The sequence below is a fragment of the Etheostoma cragini genome, chromosome 2 (assembly GCF_013103735.1).
Source record: "Etheostoma cragini isolate CJK2018 chromosome 2, CSU_Ecrag_1.0, whole genome shotgun sequence".
Taxonomy (NCBI): Eukaryota; Metazoa; Chordata; class Actinopteri; order Perciformes; family Percidae; genus Etheostoma; species Etheostoma cragini.
In genome coordinates this window covers 30,044,131-30,051,129 of record NC_048408.1, presented here as the reverse complement: position 1 = coordinate 30,051,129, position 6,999 = coordinate 30,044,131, and the positions used below count along the sequence as shown (strand labels likewise).

The window sequence follows — 6,999 nt, the reverse complement described above, 5'->3', positions numbered from 1 at the left end:
GTCTATATAAAGAGACTTCAGATACAGTATTAGAGGACCACTAAGGTCTATATAAAGAGACTTCAGATACAGTATTAGTATCTGAAGTATTATAAAAACATCAGAAAACTTAAATCCTTGTGAGTGTGGCCGTGGTGTAAGTGTGTGTGTGTGTGTTTGTCTCCGTCAGGATGGTGCGTTGCCAAGACTGCGAGACAGCCGGATCCCTGATGACCTTCTTCCTGGTTCTGGGTCTGGCGCTGGGAGCGTCTTTCTCCTTCCTACTGGGACAACTGGTGTAGACGACCGGGACCAGCAGACAGCAGGAAACTCAGACCAGGCCCAACATGAGACCAGATGTCAGTTTCACCCTGTCGAACACAGAGGATGCACCCAAGTTAAAGCACTTTGTATCAGGACTCTTATTTTGAAAAGATTCAGAATAGTGATGTTAGTAAAACCCATTTGAGATTTTAAAAATCCAGAAATGGGTAACAAAACAAACAGATTCCCCTAATATTAATTAATTGTAGTTATTTATGAGTTCTAACTAAAATAATATGATAATAATTACTTTTATTGTCACAACAGAACATCAAAATATATTAACGTCCTGATAAAAAAATGTTTAAAAATACAAACTTAAGATATGAAACTTAAAGTCCTTTAAACAAAACACAATAACAACAAATAATCAGCGTGTTCCCAACGGGGAAGTTGTAGAGCGTCCTCTGAGTGCATGTCAATCACTGTTTTTGTATGTATTTTTTATGTATTTCTATTTTTATGTATTTTGATGTTTTATTTTTGTATGCATTTTTCTTTTGGATGGTTTTTTTTAATGTATTTGTATGTATTGTTTTGTTTTATAAAGACCATTTTGGGCCTTTTAGGCCTTTATTTATATTATTTGTGACGGGACAGGACATAAAGCAAAGAACCCGCAGACATCTAACTCAAACATCAGGTAGAATTTCCTATAAATGAGGTTTATTGACCATAAATTCTAAAAAATAACTGTAAAACTAAAGTTAATAACTTAGTGTTACATGTTGAAAATGTCCAAAAAGTGACAAACATTGTAAAAAAGTGGTGAAAAAATGGACAAAAACTTGCAACAGGCCTCGGATTTTTCACTGTTTTAAGGGATGTTTTCAACGTCATACTACTGGTGTATTTTTACTTCATTTTTTCTTATTTATGTAGTTTTTGTACCATAACCTGAAATGTAATTTGCTTTTCATAAAAAAAGTGCACAAAAGGATCACTGTTGCGTGTGTTTTCTATTTCTTTTTTTAAAGGTTTTTGTCTCCTTTTTTAATGTTTTTTATTCCGGTTTTTAATTTTTTTTTTGACATTTCTATGAAAGTTTTATCTACTTTTTTCAATGTTTTTCTGGGAACTTTTTCAAGGTTTTTTAGATAACATTTTGATGTTTTTTATAAATCTTTTCAAGGTTTTCGGGAATCTTTTGAACATTTTGGTCTACTTTTTCAAAGTTTTTTGGGACTTTTCTTTTTAACATTTTTGTCTCCTTTTTTCAAGGTTTTTTGGCATTTTTTTTAAAAGTTTTGATGTCCTTTTTCAAGGTTTGTAGGAGAATGTTTTGATGTTTATAATTTCTTTTTCTCTCCTTTTTCAGGGTTTTTGGGGAGAAAATGACATGTTTTTACTTAAATATAAAATAGATGTGAAAAACTATGTAAAAGGTATTTTTAAATGAAAAGGGCTCTTTGTGTATTATATTATAAAATAAATTAAGTTTTTTAGGCTACTTTCAGACTAACTATAATATATAAAGAGCCCTTTTCATTTAAAAAAAGAAGTAAAAAAACATGTCATTTTCTCACCAAAAAACCCTGAAAAATGAGACAAAAACGTCCAAAAAATAGTCAGAAAACTCGAAAAAGGCGACAAAAACCACCAGAGTGACGATTTCATGAACGTAGTTTTTTCGGCTGCTTCTATAGTAACGGTCATGAAATCGTCACTCTGGTGGTTTTTGTCGCCTTTTTCGAGTTTTCTGACTATTTTTTGGACGTTTTTGTCTCATTTTCAGGTTTTTAGGGGGGGGAAACTTACATGTTTTTTACTTTGTTTTTTTGACATTTCTTTGAAAGTTTTATCTCATTTTTTCAACGTTTTAAGGAGAATTTTTCCAACGTTTTAGTCTCTTTTTTTTGGGACATATTTTTGGACGTTTCTGTCGCCTTTTTCAAAGTTTTTGGGACTTTTCTTTTTAACGTTTTTGTCTCCTTTTTCCAAGGTTTTTTGGCATTTTTTGTTTAAAGTTTTGATCTCCTTTTTCAAGGTTTTTTGGAGAATATTTTCTACGTTTTTTGTGTCTTTTTTCAAAGTTTTTTTGACTGTTTTTGAAAGTCTTAATTCCTTTTTAAAACTTTTTTAGAAGAATTCATTTAAATGTTTTTTTTTGACATTTTTTCAATGTTTTTGTCTCATTTTAGCTTTTATTTCAAAATGTTTTCTTAGGTTTTTGTCTCCTTTTTCAATGTTTTTTAAAATTTCTTTTGAACGTTTTTGTTTGTGTTTTTTTAAGTTTTTTTGGGACATTTCTATGAAAGTTTTTTCTACTTTTTTCAGTGTTTTTAGGAGATATTTTTCAATGTTTTTTAGATAACTTTTTGATGTTTTTTTTTATAATTTCTTTTCAAGGTTTTTTGGATTTTCTTTTGAACATTTGTCTACTTTTTCAAAGTTTTTAGGACTTTTCTTTTTAATTTTTATGTCTCCTTTTTTCAAGGTTTTTGGGTATTTTTTTTTAAGTTTTGATGTCCTTTTTCAAGGTTTTTTTCAGAATATTTTCATGTTTTTGTGTCCTTTTTCAAAGTTTTTTACTGTTTTTGAAAGTTTTAATTCCTTTTTTAAACTTTTTTAGAAGAATTTATTACAATGTTTTTGTGGACATTTTTTCATGTTTTTGTCTCATTTTTGCTGTTTTTTTTTAAAACAAATTTTAAAGGTTTTTGTCTCCTTTTTTTTGGACATTTCTGTAAAAGTTTTATCTACTTTTTTCAATGTTTTTTGTCTCCTTTTTCAATTTTTTTTGGATTTTCTTTTGAATATTTGTCTACTTTTTCAAAGTTTTTAGGACTTTTCTTTTTAATGTTTATGTCTCCTTTTTTCAAGGTTTTTGGGTATTTTTTTTTAAAGTTTTGATGTCCTTTTTCAAGGTTTTTCTGAGAATATTTTCATGTTTTTGTGTCATTTTTCTAAGTTTTTGACTGTTTTTGAAAGTTTGAATTCCTTTTTTAAACTTTTTTAGAACAATTAATTACAATGTTTTTTTGGTCATTTTTTCATGTTTTTGTCTCATTTTTGCTGTTTTTTTTAAAACAAATTTTAAAGGTTTTTGTCTCCTTTTTTTTTGGACATTTCTGTAAAAGTTTTATCTACTTTTTTCAATGTTTTTTGTCTCATTTTTCAAGTTTTTTTGGAATTTCTTTTGAACATTTTTGTCTCCTTTTTCAAGTTTCTTCGAACCATTTTTGGAAAGTTTGTATCTCCGTTTTTAAACGTGTGGAACGAGCGACTGAATCTGTTTTTCTTTTCGAGCACGGCGCCTCTGTCGTTTCCTCCGGCTCGGCCCTGTTCCTCTCGCTGCTTCCTCCCTTTCTTCACGCTCCGCGCCGGGAAACAAAGGAACGCTACGACGAATGCTTCGAGGTTTTTTAGGGTTTAGGAATGAAAACAGACAGAGAAGCAGAGAGGACTTCAGACTTTACTGATTTGTCAGATTGTTTTTGGTGCATTCATTCAAGGTTTGTTGGAGAACATTTTCAATGTTTTTGTCTCCTTTATGATGTTTTTTGGGGACATTCTTTGACATTTTTGTCTCCTTTTTCAACGTTTTTTGGACATCTTCTTGAAAGTTTTTTCTCCTATTTTTTTTTATACGTTTTTTCAATGTTTTTGCGAGACGTGTTTTTGACATTTGTGTCTCCTTTTTCAAGTTTTTAATCTCTTTTTTGAGGTTTTTCCTGGACAATTTTTGTATCCTTTTAGACGGTTTAACACGCACACACACACACACACACAACATTTACACAACATTGATAAAAAAGATAACATATACATTGGCTTTTAGCCTATTGAAAACAGCACACAGTCATACAAACTTACACACGCATGCTCACACACACACCCACACACACACACACACACACACACACACACACACACAAACATTCCCATATACACAACACACAACATTAACACAACAATGATAAAATAGATAAGACTTGACTTGTAGCCTATTGAAAACACGCACACACACGCGCGCACATACTCCCACACACTGAGCCGCGCACGCACCGCCCTGCTGCCGCAAATACTCACGAGATCACCAAATGAGGATTAATCCGCTGCTGAAAATAGTCCCCAACAATTGAACGTTTTCCTCCTTTTTGTTTGATAAAAACTACCTGTGAGCAGTTTCATGAAATAACTGAGAACCTGTTGTTGTTTTTATAATTTTAAAACATGTTTGTGGGGTATTGTAACCGAGTTAATAAAGTTTAAATGTGAACTGTAGCAGAAACCAGCAGAGTTAAGAGCTCTCTAGTATCAGACGAACAGGTAAAAATATGGATTGTCTCTTTTAACTTTTTACACAAACAGTCAAGATTTCTTTTTGTCACTTTTTAAATAAATGAGCTTGAGAAAGTTGTTGTTTTAGGAATAAATAACAGGTGTTGAAACAGTAAAGAAATCCTGTAAAGGATTTTATATTTGGGGGTTTTGCACCCAGCTCCAGCCTCACAATGAGCTCTCTTGTTATCGACCTGAGAGAGAAAGGCATGCAGGGCCAGCTGATTAACAGAGCTGTGTGTGTGTGTGTGTGTGTGTGTGTGTGTGTGTGTGTGTGTGTGTGTGTGTGTGTGTGTGTGTAAAGAGGCAGGTTGAAGCTTTGACGTCAGCGTCGAGTCAGCCAACAGGAGCCAGACTAACTGGACCTGCAGCTCATTTTCATGTTTTTTTGTTTCCTCTCAGGTCGACAACATGGCTGAAACTCACAGCAGGGTGACAGTGCAGGGCAGAAAGGTGAGTCCTAACACACACACACACGCACACACACACACACACACACCTGAGGAAGCAGGTGAGAGATGATATCAACCACCAGAGCCGAGAGGAACCTGACCGCTCATATCAATCCGCCAGAGTTCGGTTTCTCATGTGACTCCAAACTAACTTTCTGAAGTTTTTGACAGAACCTGCCGTCGTCTCATCGGCTGTCAAGGTGCCTAGAAGGACATGCAATGCTACTTCCGGTCAGGTGTAACAAAATAAAAGCTGTATTTATCCATGTGGAAGCGTTTTTAGACATCTTTACGTCACGACGCACTCAACGCACGATTCGATACGATTCACGACTTTTAGGTTTTCATTACGATTTTCTCAGGATTGTTTTTAACAGAATGAGCTGCAGACATTAGTCTTTATTTACAAGTACAACAAAATTACAGCAGGTAAATAAATAAATATATGTTTATATATGTGTGTTATAGATACTGTATATAGCCTATATTATGTGACATGTCTGCATCTATAAAAAAAAACATCAGAAAAAACTTGGAAAAAAAACTTGAAAAAAGTAAAATAAACCCCCAAAAACCTTAGTGGAAATAAAATTAAAACAACTACAAAACAAATGTCAAAAGGTGAAAAATGTTGGAAAAAGCGAGAAAAACACTTTGAAAAATAGACTCAAAAGAAGCGACTAAAACCTAAGAAAAAAATTGTCATAAAAAATATCAAAAGGGAACAAAAAATCTTAACTAAAAACTCCAGAAAGGTGTCAAATTGTTGGAAAAAATGTCCATAAAAACATTGAAAAAGGCGACAAAAAAATCCAAAATAAGCAACTAAAACTTCTGAAAACGCGACAGCGACACAACCAATCACACGTTTCATTTTAAATGAATGTAGCCTTGGCACACGGGTGCTCAGTATTTTATGTATTTATTTCTATTTTATTTAATTATTTATGTATTATTTAATATTTAGTATATTTTGTTTAATTTTGAGTGTTTTACTTTTTTTATTCTATTTATTTAGTGTTTTAAATTTAATTTATTAATTAATTTATTTTTAATTTAATTTAGTTTTATTTAGTGTTTTTATTTAATTTTTCATTTATTTTTTTATTTTTATATTTCATATACATATTTTTTTGCTCAGTATCTCAGTCCGTAGGGAGTTGGGTTGGGAACCGGAGGGTCGCTGGTTCAAGTCCCCGTACGGACCAAAGTACGGTGGTGGACTGGTACCTGGAGAGGTTCCAGTTCCCCTCCTGGGCGCTGCCAAGGTTCTCTTGAGCAAGGCACCAAGCCCGTGTATAGGTACTGAGCATGTGTGTGTAGTTCTGAGTTTAATAACAACAGAATGTAAATTGTAATTAAGTGAGTTGATTAAATGTTGTTGTTTTTTTTGGACTCTAACCATAAATAATTCAGACGTGGACCGTCGAGTGATTTGAGAATGACACTGAATTGAATCCTGATGATTTTAATGACATTTTCCTTTAAATGTCTCCACAGATCAAGTGTTGGACGTTATAATTGAGTCTTCTTTGTCTTTCAGAAGTGGGTCGTTCCTCAGAGAGGTGCGAGCGTTCGTCCTCCGGACAACGATGCCGACACACATCTGGTAACTGGTTTTCTTCAAAACGTTAAGATTTTGGGCCCCTGGGTACCTCCCCTGGTAGGTAGCTCGGTCCTGGGTGCAGCGGCCGCGGGTTTGATTCCCACCTGCAGCCCTTTGCTCCATGTCACTCCAACACTTCAGCTTCATTCTCAACATGTCTGCTCCTCACAGCGGCCCGAACACTCAGTAACGAGTATTTTTAATGTTACGGACGATCACGCCTTTTGAATTTCAGTACATTTATTAAATCATTGTTGCACTCAGTTTTTTATTTGCATGTTTACACACACACACACACACACACACACACACACACACACACACACACACACACACACACACACACACACACAC

General features: G+C 33.7%; 1 pseudogene; it reads right to left on the bottom strand.

Annotated features, from left to right (window-relative positions):
* Nucleotides 1-6,789: 6,789 nt before the first annotated feature.
* Nucleotides 6,790-6,999, bottom strand: part of LOC117956988 — a 5,653-nt pseudogene continuing 5,443 nt past the window's right edge.